At 45.8% G+C, this 12493-nt stretch overlaps 1 protein-coding gene across 2 annotated transcripts in view; it reads left to right on the top strand.

Annotated features, from left to right (window-relative positions):
- The window catches only part of Gramd1b (GRAM domain containing 1B), a 175833-nt gene that overhangs the window by 20001 nt on the left and 143339 nt on the right, over window positions 1–12493 (top strand). The gene's annotated exons all lie outside the window — the stretch shown is intronic.

The following is a 12493-nucleotide window of genomic DNA, read 5'->3' as shown; positions in this document are numbered from 1 at the left end:
CCTCCGTGGAGTGAGACACCCAAAACTGGGTGCAAGGGAGGAGAAAAGAGGAAGGAGGAAACTCTCCACCTGCTATTGGGGGCTCTGTTCGGAGTGGCAGAGAATGGCGCCCACACGACACGGGTGAACGCAGTGTGGACAGTAGCAATTCATTACAGCGTCTTGGTTTGAGCAGTACGTTGTCCTTTCAAAGCTCCTCACCAGGAAGGGCAAGGGCAGACTACAGTGATTCTTGATGTCTGCCCCCACATTTACCTCAGTGTCTGGTACAACAGGCTTCCTCATGACAATCCATTACATCATTGTTCCTGCATCCTGTGGGGCAGATATAATGAGTGTGCCCACTTACTCCCTAAGGAATTGAAACTCTCCCAAACAGCCCTAGCTGCATGCCACTAAGTGACGACAGAAAACAGGCTCCAGAAAGGAGGTGTTGGCATGTCTCATTTAAATCTCTCTTTTTAGATTTATTTGTTTACTTAATGTGTATGAGTGTTTTGACTACACGTCTGTGTGTCTGCCACGTGTGTGTCTGGTGCCTAAGGAGGTCAGAAGAAGACACTAGATTCCTTGGAACTGGAGTTATAAATACTTGTGAGACATAATGTGGGTGCTAGGAACTGAACCTGGGTCCTCTGCCAAGGGCAATGTATTCCCTTAATTGCTGGATCATTTATCCAGCCCTGGCATACCACATTTAATTCATTCCTATATTGTTTAGGGCACATTTTGTACATGTGTGTGCGTGCACGCACACACGCACACACACACACACACACACACACACACACACACACACACACACACACACACGGTTCCAGCAGGCCTCTTCTCTTTCAAAGCTAAAGCTCTGGTGGGAAGCTTTGACTGGATTCTGCCTCCCCCCACTTTCCATTTCCATTTGCAGAGACACCTTAAATATCCGAGCTGTCACACAATGGGGAGTCCAGCTCTGTTGCTTGGTTGCTTGTGTGTGCTCACCACTGAGCACTGGCAGGCCTCTGCTCTTCACGGAAACAGTCTAGTTTGTTTTACGGGTCATTTGTTCCTTTGTTCAACCACGGGCTGTCACTGATTATTTAGTTGGCATCCAATGAAAAATATCATGAACCAGTCTAAAAGTTTAAGACGTGCAACCACTAATCACTGTGACAGGATCTCCAACATGATTGACACAAAGCGGGAGAGGTTTGTTTGGGGTCCTGGTTTCATAGATTTCTGTCCAGGCTTGCCAGTTCTAACTTTTTAGATCCAAAGTGATGCCAGACACCAGAGTAGGCAAGATATGGCAAAATAGAACTGTTGGCCTCTTGGCAATCGAGAAACAGAGATGAAAAGAGACTGGTGTCCCCAGATACCCTGCAGACACGTTCCCCAGAAGTTTACTTTCTCCATGTAGGCCCCAGCTCTTCATTTCCATTCCTTCCCCCAACAATAATGCCATAAAACTTGAATCTTTCAATGGACTAAGCCATTGAGAAGTCAGAGCCCTCATGATTCAGTGATTCAGTCATTTCCCCAAAACCCTATCAGCTGGTCACCTTTAACAAAAGGAGCCTCCGGGGAATGTTTCAGAGTTAGATCCTAACACAGCCAAGTGCATCTAGGGAGAAGACAGCTGTGTTAGGTAATCCTGACGGTCGGCCTGATCTTGTGAAGGAAATCCTCCAGGACATGCCTGTTCCTTAGTGAACTGTCTTGTATGGAAGTATTGTCTTGGGGAAGCAGAAAAGTCTGCTCTCACTGCCATTCACTTCTCAGGACAGTTGAAGCGGAGGTGCCTCATTGACTGGGGAGCTCTGGCCGTTAACATAGAATAACCCGCACCTTTGTCTCTTGTCAACCTTTTGTGATGCTTGCAAGGCTATCAGACTTCCCTTCGGTTTCTCCAGCAGTGAGCAGGAAAGGGAGAAGAGTTCGCTTTTGTGCTCCACGAGCACCATGAATATAAAGATTCAAAAGTTAATTTTTTTTGGATTGTCCACCTGTTTCTGATCTTGCCCCTCACAGCTATGGGGCCCATAGAGCCCCAGAGCATCTTCACTCGGATGAACCAGGAATTCAAAGCCCCTTTGAGAATTAATAAGAAATTGCTGAAACTGTGTAAATAATTGTGTACCCATCCGTCCATGTTAGATCGTCTAGTAGAGATCACACTCATATACCTGCCTAAAAATTTAAAAATAAGTATGTGTATTTAATATATATCTGTGTAGATTTACATATATAAGCTTATACATATAGATGTATATACCCTTTTCTTTTTAACAGTGCTGAGGATGAAACTCAGGCCCTCAAATGTATCAGACAAGCACTCTACCATTGAACTGCATATTAAAGTTGGCTGTCCATCCCCTGAGGAGGCTGGGTGCTTTTTGGTCATGGAACAGTGACTCAAATTCTCCTCATGAGGAGGGTGGGAAATTGAATTTGCCTGTTGAATCTGATACCTGTCTTAATGTCAGCATTTGGTTTCACATCCATCTACTTCTTGGAGAGTTTTGGACTTTCTGTCTTATTACAGATGAAAGTAAGACAAACCCTTCTAAGGCTACATCCCAGAGCATCTGGGTCACAGGACACTACTTACTGCAAAAGTGAGTGTGTCTGAGCACAGTGGAGAGATAGAATGGGCTCTATTCTTAATAAAAGCCCCTGCCCACCCTGTTCCTCACTAGTCCCTGTTGATGTTTCTCAGTAGCTGGATTTGACTTTTATTCTGGTAGTAATCTCTAGCCTGCTTCCTTAGAGCAAAATTCCACCCCAGGACAGATTTTCTTCCCTCAGGCCGCTTTGCATCACCAGTTTCTTCCTCCTTAAGTAGGTGACTAGGATCATCCCGTCTCTTGCAGACAGACTGGAAGGTGAAAAAGCAAAGGGAAGCTGAGAATTAAGGTCTTCAAGGATCCTGGTCCCTGGTAGGTGTTCACATTCTGACGACTTCCCTTCTCCCCCTCCACCTCCCCCAGTTGAGGGAAGGATGGACTTTCATGTTGGCGTCATTTAGTGCCGAGGCTGTCTGATCTGAAGGCCAGGCCCTGGAGTTTGTGGTCATTTGTCATTGCCAGACTTCTGTGTTGAGCCGTTTGAGGTTGGCCAACCTGGATCAGGGCTGAGAGAGTGGGTAGTGCTGTGTGTGTGCCCAGCCAGGGTGGCCTCTATCGTGGTGGCATTTCCTGGTGTACTTCTGGAACCAGAACCCCTTCCTAACACGGGTGACGGTAAGTGACCAGCCACGGTGATGTCATACATATTCAGCCTGGCCTCTGATTTCCTGTAACATGGCTTCGTGTTTGGTGTCAGGGTAAGCGGTGTGGGCATCAGGTTTTGTGGAGAGCACTGGATGAATGGAGGGCAGAGCTTTGGGTTTAAGTTGAGTGACATTCTTTGATATGGGGCATAATTAGGAGAGATGTTCTTGGTGCCTGGAAGAAGACAAAGTGGGAGAGCCTTTAGGAAAATGAGAAGTTGTAATGAAGAGCCAAGGTAAGGCTTAAAGACAGTCTCTAAAACCATGTGTAGACCATGTGTTTGTGAGGTGGGTTTGTGGTTTCATGTGTCCCTGGAAATGCTTTTACCACCTTCCATACAATGGTATTTGCGAGACTATATACATGTAACTACTAGGTTTTGAGAAATGCTCCCATTTGCCATATCTGAATGGGTTCTTGTGAGCAGTACTTAGTTTTATACTCTAGTTAATTATGTGATCTGTTTTATTTTCATTAACTTTAACTGTAAATATTGTTAGACTGCACCGTATATAAGTGTATAGAGAGAAAATGTTTATGTCCATTTTTTTTTTTTTTCCCGGTTGAACTCGGGATGAAGCTCATTTGACAGAGGGCTTGCATAGCATGTACAAAGCTCTGGGTTCTGTACTTTGCACTGTATAGACTGGAGAGTTGGAGACAGGAAGATAAGATGTTCAAGGTCATCCTTAGCTATATAAGGAGTTCTAGGATAGCCTAGGGTATATGAGACCCTATCTCAAAACAACGGGAAAAAAAATCCTTTGTTTTTCTCCCAGTAGGTAAAGGATGAAAGGAAAAATGTTTGGTTAAATTATGTGTTTCTCTCGTGACTAGTTAGAGACTCATTATGATGAACTAAAATCAGCACAGATTTCACTGGAGTCTGCTTTTGATTTCCTTTCCAAATTAAAAATATGCTGGGACCCCTTCTGCCCATTTGAATTCACATTACATCAATCGTTCCTTCTGTGTTTGCTACGCAAACCGCTGTGCTTGCCACTCAACCCAAGGTGGTTGCCAAAGACTCCAGCTCCAGAGCCATCTTCGCGGACCCAAGTCCAGGCTCCGCCCCTCATTGCCAGGCGACTGTAGTATGCTTGCTTTCCTTTGTCACTTTGGCAATGGTCTGGCTCCCATCTCTGCCTTTCTGCCGTAAACCTACAAGAATTTGAGGCCCATAGATAAGGGCAAGAATCTAGTCAGTTCTGGATATTCCTGTGTTCCAAGTGGTCCAGATTGTAAACCCTCAGTCACAGGCCTGGCCACATCCACTTTGTGAGTAGTTAGCCAGGTTATGAACATTGCAGGGTTTGGAGGAGAAGCTCAACAGACTTTCTTTACTGTCTGGTCATTGACTTCCTTGTACTCTGGGCTCAGCACAGGAGGAGTTCCGAGAATCTCAGACTGAAGTTTTAGTCTTTGGAGTGTTGTCAAATACCTGTGTGACTTTATACCTGTCTCTTAAACTTTTCTGGCCATTGGTTTTGTGGTGGTTTGAATGAAAATGGCTACCAAAGGTTCATAGGGAGTGGCACTAATTGGAGGTGTGGCCTTGTTGGAGGAAGTGTGTCACTGGGGGGCAAGTTTGAGGTTTCAAATGCTCAAGCCAGGCTCAATGTTTCTCTCTTTCTTCCCGCTGACTGCTGATCCAGATGTAGATCTCTCAGCTACCTCTCCAGCACCATGTCTGCCTGCACGCCATCATGCTTCCCATCATAATGATAATGGACTAAACCTCTGAATTGTGAGCCAGCCTCAATTGAATGGTTTCCTTTACAAGCGTCGTCATGGTGTCTCTTCACAGCAATAAAATCCTAACTAAGACATGTTACCTGTTCCCAAATGGAAAGAATTAGAGGAGCCTGGCTCAGTGGTTAAGGGCATTTGCTGTTTTTCCAGAGTATCTGAGTTTGATTCCCAGGCCCTCATGTCAGCCCACAACGGTCTATCACTCCAGCTCTAACATCAGATGCCCTCTTCTGGCCTCTGCAGGCACTGCATGCATGTGGTGCCCATACATGCAGACATACATACACACCTACAGATAATTAAAAATAATGAAGCTAAATCTCTAAAAAAGAAAATGAAATAAACAAGTCCAGTCATCCTTTATGCTCCTTCCCACTGACAAGTTGTCCATGGTTGTGTTAATTGAAGGATAGACTGTTCTCAAATGACAGTTAAAGAAAACAGGAATCAGAGAGAGAACACAGGAAGTGAGCCAGCAAGGTGCAGGTCCGTCTGTGGGCCCTTGTGTTGCCTCACCGGTCTCTGAACCACATTTGCTCTCCAGCTGCCCCTCTCTTCTCATCCCTGTCTGACCGTTGCCCCCCTCCCCTCTTGGTTTCTTCATACCTGTTGAGATGATTGCTACTCCTGCCTCCCCCTATTTCTGTGCCTTACACTTGGATTTGAAAACACTCCCTAAAGATTTCTTCACTTAGCTGGGTGGTGGTGGCACATGCTGCCTTTAATCCAAGTACTCAGGGACGTAGACGCAGGTGGATGTCTATGAGTTCGAGGCCAGCCTGATCTACAGAGCAAGCTCCAGGAGAGCCAGGGCTACACAGAGACACTCTGCCTCACCCCCCCCCCCCCAAAAAAAAATTCTTCACTTAGTTCCACTGCTCTTTTAAGGCCAGACGGGCCCTACTTGTTCATCTGTCACTGATGGGTCATCTGGGGTTCGGCATGGGGTGTGCTTGCTCTACGCTCCGCAGACCGGATGACAGAGTCTGGCTGGGTGCGGCTCTGAGCCTGGCCCTGCTGTTGCCCCCCTGTGCTTTACTGTTTCTATATTTTGTTTTAGTTGATGAGTATTACTGTTCGCGAGACTCGAGACGTGTGCATGTGTTTGCTACAGAGAGACTGGTGAGAAGTCCCTGGGATCTTTCCTTGACCCGTTTCAGCATGCTTCTTGCTCTTAATTCCAAGGTACAGTGCTCGCTGGGGACTTGCTGGAGAGGTACCTGGCAATTGATGAAGGTGGTGGGAATTAGCCAGTCCTTAGGTCTTAACTGCTTGCCTGACTACATTCGTTTTGTGTTGTGCTCAGGTGGGACGAGTAAAGAAGACAGCAATGTCCCAGGAGGGACATTGAAAAGCAGAGGAAACAGGGCAGCCTGGGTTTCCTTCTTTTGGTTAAATGTTGACAATTGTATACATACATGTATCGTGATTATATTCACCCCATTACCCTTTCTTATCCCTCTCACTCCTGCTGACTACGCTTTTCTTCCCAACTAGTCCCCCTTCTTACCCCAGTGCGTGCGTGCGTGCTTGCGTGCGTGCGTGCGTGCGTGCGTGTGCGTGCGTGCTTGCGTGCGTGCGTGCTTGCGTGCGTGCGTGTGTGTGTGTGTGTGCGCGCGCGCGCGCCCCCCGCGTGCTCACGTGTGCTCAAGTGCAGATCTTGTGCAGGTAGCCACAGCTGCAGTGTGTTTGTGGTTGCATTGGTCATGCCGTAGCAGAGGTTAGCATTCGTAGCGCGCCTCTTTGCTCTCCAGCCCCTACCGTCTCTGCCGTATTCTCCTTGCACCGTTCCCACCTCAGCCTTCATCTCCAGTCACGTGGAGTTGTGATGCTTGACTGAGCCCGAACCTTCTTCAAGCTTCCACCTTGGCCAAGTGACAGTCCCTGTTTGGAATGTGGTTTGCCTAGTGGAAATGCAGTCGACTTTGAAATGTCAGTCAAACGCTTCCTCCTTTGTGGAGCCCTGTCTGTTTCCTCCTGCGGCTCTTAGGTATCCTTTCCCTCATACGGTGTTGAGCTTTGCTGATGTGCTTCTCAACCCTACCCCAGACACAGCAGTGTGGGCATTGTGTGTATCAGTGAACGGCTTTCTTCACCAGAGAGCAGACTACTAAATGAAAGGATATATGTTTCATTGTTTTTGACAGTGTGTATGTGTGTGTGTGCACGCATATGTTGCTGAGTATCAAACCAGCCTTATGTATTTTAATTAAGCATTCTGCTGCCGAAATACATCCCTATCCTCCACTCTATTTAAATGTTTTCTTTTTGACTTTTTGAGACAAAGTGTTACTCTGAAACCCAACTAGCCTTGAACTCTCTCAGCAATCTACCTGTCTCAGTTCCCTGAGCGCTGCAATCGGAGGCATGAATCATTATGCCCCATTTCCATTTAAATGTTTGTGTTCTTTCCTATGACACCTGGCACAGAGGGGAGCCACCATAAGTGGTTATTAAATACATGATGAGAATTCATTAGGCACCATTGAAATTTCACTGAGGGTGAAATACTTGTTTTTGTTGTTGTTGTTATTTCTCCTAGTGCAGAAGTCATTTTAAACGCTGTAGAAGCATCAGAAAGAATTAGGATGGGAGGCTGTTAGGCCGTTGTCTTTGACACAGTAACACTGTGTGTCAAGCAATAGGGGTGGGGGCTTGATCTCAGGGAAGGAAGAAGCAGAGAGGAAATAGACGCAGCAGAGTGGAATCACTCACTAGTCACAGGAACAAGGTCAGAAGAGGAAAATGGAAAAGGTGATGACTTCAACGCATGAAGGATGCTGAGATGGAAAAACAGTCGTGAGCCTACCACATAAATATTCACACTCCCAAAGCACCTGCTCACCACAGAATCTACTGGTCCATTCCAAGTAAGATTCTCCTTCAGCCAGGCAGAAACAGACAGGGCCTATTGCGTTGCTGTTCATGACCTTCCAACTACGGCCACCATGAGAAGAAACTACACAGACAGGGCTGAGGACATTTATTGCTGGTGGAGAGCACTTCCCTAGATTGCAAGGCCTTGACTTCAGGTCCTGGCACTGCCAAGGTAGATAATAAATACTTTGAAAAAGGATGAAATAATAAATAGAAAAAGATTTTTACCTTGATTGCCCAGTCAAGTATACATTCTGCATTCCCTTTGTCAATTACACTGAATTTTATAAAACATGTGTATCATGATGTCACAGTTTCATTAGCCACAGTCATTCAGTTGATGAATACTTACTGTATGCCTAGCATGTGTCATTAAGAGACGGGAGTTTTATTTGGATTAATAAATGGACGGAACCCCCCCCCAAAAAAAAAGAAAAAAAGAAAAAGGATGAAAGAAGACTTGAGGATTTGGAGGAGGATGTGGTGTGCATGTCTGAGGCAACAGAACAGAGAGTTCAAAGCCAGCCAAGGGCTACATAGCAAGATTCTATCTTAAAGAAGAATGAGTTGGAAGCAGATCACCTTTTTTTTTTTTTTTTTAATCTTCAGGAGATCTGACTCATGGATAAAGGAAAGATCCAAGAGCATATGGGTCAAGTGTCAGAAGAGTATCCTCCCCAGACACCATTTCCCAACCAGAAGTACCTATGTGCGGCTTAGACTACCCCGCCTATGCAGACATGTCCACAGCTAAAAGTGGAACATATCCCTGTCATTCAAAGGGTCAAGATGTTCCCTTTCTTCTGCTGGCCACTCAGCCTGGGAAGTGTTAAAAATATCAGGAAATTTCTCATTGCTTATGATAGGGATGTGCTCCACTTTCAGCTGTGGACATGTCTGTAGAGGCGGAGTAGTCTAAGCCGCACATAGGTACTTCCGGTTGGGAAATGGTGTCTGGGGAGGATATTCTTCTGACACTTGACCTGTATGCTCTTTGAACTTTCCTTTATCCATGAGTCAGATCTCCTCAGTCAGTGAGTGTGGGAAGGAACCTCAACATTCTCAGCATGGCAGGCTTAACACGGAGTGTTTTGGTAACACTGCGTGATGGGTTTGGCTTGAGTACCACCATGCAATTGTCTACCTTGCATGTGGAAAGACCTGAGCAGGAGATGCTGGATGAGGAAGATGGGGAAGTTACATTCATCGAAGACCATTTGCATTAAGAAAGACTGGAGTATTTGGCTATAGGATTCTTAGTTCAAAGAAATCACGGAAAATAAATAGAAATTGAATCTGAATAAGAGAATAATTTTCCTCAAGGAATGACTTTGAGCCTGGTGTGGTGGCACAAGTCTGGAATTTCAACATTTGAGCGGTGTAGGCTGGAGAACCAGGAGTTCAAGGCTAGTAGATTTCAGGCTAGCCTAGACAACATGAAATTCCATCTCAAAAGCCAAAACAGCAACAAAACCAACCTACCCTCCTAACCCGTGACTTTTCAATGAAATTCTGTGTGAAAAATTATTATGGTAGGCACTCAGTCTATGTTACTTTCTCCTTCCTGCGGGACATGAACTTTTAGGTTTTTTTTTTTCATAGTTATCTTCTAGATTTGAATTCCTTTCTAAAAAATTATGGTTGTTTTTGAGACAGAGTCTCACTTTGTAGCCTGGGCTGGCCTAATTTCACAGCGGTCTTTCTGCCTCCTCTTTCTGGGCTGAGACTTCAAGTCTGAGCCACCAGAGCCAGCGTCGTGTGTTCAGGTTTAGACCCTGGAGGGCAGCCTCTTTGGACTGTGTCTTTGACTTTTGCCCAACCTCTGGCCCATCCCATGCTTGCCTCTCATCTTTCCTCTGAGTACAGGCCATCATGCAAAAACTGTGCCTTTTTTTGTGTGTGTGGAGGGGGCAGGGAAAGAGCCACAATCACCAAAATTAGGGGCGGAGGCAGGATTGGAGGGATTTGAAATTTAGTTTGCAAAGTGGGTCCCAGGGTAGCCTGAGCTACAGTGAAGCCAGTCTTAAAAATGCAAAGGAGGAGAAAGGGTTGTTGGATGTGTGGTAGGAGTGTGATATTGTATATGTGTGTGTTTCACTAAATTATTCAAACCCTAAATAAAAGATTTGTGGGTGATTCAACTTGTCTTTGCTTTGTTCAGTCTTCCAAGTTTTTCAATACCTGCCACCTCTGTGTTAGTAACATGCATGATATAAATGGCTTATTAGAAAGTTGTCACGGTGGGGCCATTAAGATGGATGTAGCCTGAACGCATACCTCGCCATGCCCCCCCCCTCCACAGGCACATGCACTTAAAATGTAATAAGTTTGTTTATTTATTGATTGATTGAGAGAGAGAGAGAGAGAGAGTTTTCAAAGTGATCCAAGCATGGTGATACACACCTATAATCCCAGTCTTTGGAAGGTGGAGGCAGGAGAATCAGGAATTCAGAGACAGTATGATGTACATAGTGAGTTCAGTTCCAGCTTGTGGTACATACGGAGACCCTTTTTCAAGACAAAACAAACCAAAAAATAAAAAACAAAAGCACAAGAAAACAAAAGTTGTCAGAATGCTTGACTGGAGCAGGATATGGCGAGGCAAGACTGTAACCCCACACTGAGAGTCTGAGGTATGCGGCTCATGAGTTCTAGACCAGCCAGGGTCTGGAATAAACTACCACAGTTGCTACCACCACCAAACTCCCAAATGCTTCACAGGGTATCTATGCTATCCAGTATTGTGTGGAAAGTGGCAGAGAGGACAGGTCAGCCATGACTCTCTTCCTCCTGCCTGCAGGTTCATTCCATAGTGCTCTTTCTTTCCTGGCCCTGAGGGCCCCATGTCAGTTAGAACATGATCAGAGTTTGTGGTTAGGACCATTTTTATTTCTTCCAATTGAAAAACAAGGTAACAATTTTCCTATAAGCCAGTTTTTTTATTTGTTTGTTTGTTTTTTGTTTTTGTTTTTTTCCTGGTGCTAAGGGCAAATGAAGTTGGACTGAGTCGGAAAGAGTGGGTCAGAAAGGGGAAGCAGGGAACTGAGGGGTTTCTTTCTGGAATGTAGAAAAGCTTGCAGGCTGTTTGTCCCCGAGGCCGGTAGTCCCTAGAACAATTAGTCTGTGACATGTCACCCTCCTACTTTCTTGTCCTCTAGGTCCCAAGAACTGGTCCTTCTTTATAGATGCTTCAGCGGCCTCTTTTGGGTTCCTCTGTCCTTGGCTTTCTGTGGCAGGGCTCAAAGCTTTACAACCTTGTGACCTTTCATGATTCACATATATTCAGGCTTGGCATGTGTGTATTGCATGTGCAATATATGTGTTCCTGTGTGCTGGTCCACGTGTGGGTGCATGTAGAGGCCACAGATTAACGTCATAAATCTTCCTCGATGATACTTCACCCTTTTGTTCCCCTTCAGAGAGAGTCTGTCACTGAACCTGACACTCACTGATCAGACTAGACTGCCAAGCCCTCGGGATCCTCATGTCTCTGCCTCCTTAGTGCCGGGATTCCCTGGCTTTTATGTGGGTGCTGGAGAGCTTAACTCAGCTTCTCATGCTCACCTCAAAAGCACTTGGTTGACTAAATCACCTCCCCAGCCCCATATTTTAAGCCTTTTCCGAAGTTACCAGAGAGGCACCTGCAGTGGGTAACAAGGTTAATGCTGAGAAGTCGTAGCAACAAAGGCGAAAACATGTATTGTTAATAGAGTTTGGTCTATTGAGAGTGCTCTGGGGGCTCAGGCGTCTGCTAAAATGCTCCTGTGGTAGTTCAGTGTTGTTCTGGGGCAATCAGCTGCCCATCTACTCCCGAGTCAAGCTCCTGAGTGTTGCTGACAGAGGAATGAAGTTGGCACTGGGCTGGGACAGTTCCCTGGGTTTGTTTTTGTGAAGAGGTCAGCCAGCAGGGCACGAGAATTCTGCAGCTGTCCTGGCTCCTGTGAGTCCTGCCCTCATGCCTCACTGGAATGATACTGGCCTCTGTGGTCTCCAGACTTCTTTTGGGGCTGTAGGCCAAACCTTCATTGGCCTCCTAGAAGTCACTGGAGCCCTGAATCTCCTGCTCTGGCCTCTGTCTCGTTATTCTTCCTTATTTGGCTTGCCTGTAGGCTGTGTCCCATCCCCTCCCCCCATCCCAGCTGGTTGATGAGCTACATCTGCTCTTAAGGAAGAGATCTTCTTCACCTGTGATCTAGTGGCCTCCGTGGTGATGTCACCTAGCAAACTGTCTTGCAGTGGTCACTGAAGGTTCTTGTCACTTCTGTGTCAAGGCCTCTGCTGTTTTGGACTCCGAGATGATCTTGCGTCTTCTGTCTTGATCAACACAGCAAAATGAATGTCCAAGCCCTTTGGAGTCCCACCAGAGATCAGATCTGTCCTCAGTTTAATCATTTCTGAGGCCCACTTCTTGAGGTTCCATGTGGACACTGGGGTTCAATATCGTAGTTAGCTCAAGGCAAAAGGACAGAAAATTCAGGGGCAGAAGCCTTGCATCGAAACCCTTACTTTCTAGCTCATGCATAGTTTAATCTTAGACATGTTCTGCATCTCCCTAAAGTCTTTTCTTTTCTTAAAATGTAGATCAGCATATATATTTTTTTCACTTTTTAAAA

The sequence above is a fragment of the Peromyscus californicus genome, unplaced genomic scaffold (genome assembly GCF_007827085.1).
Source record: "Peromyscus californicus insignis strain IS unplaced genomic scaffold, ASM782708v3 Scaffold_11__1_contigs__length_118956290, whole genome shotgun sequence".
In the NCBI taxonomy this organism is placed as follows: Eukaryota; Metazoa; Chordata; class Mammalia; order Rodentia; family Cricetidae; genus Peromyscus; species Peromyscus californicus.
Note: the sequence above shows the minus strand (reverse complement) of the source record. Positions and strands in the feature narration are given on the sequence as shown.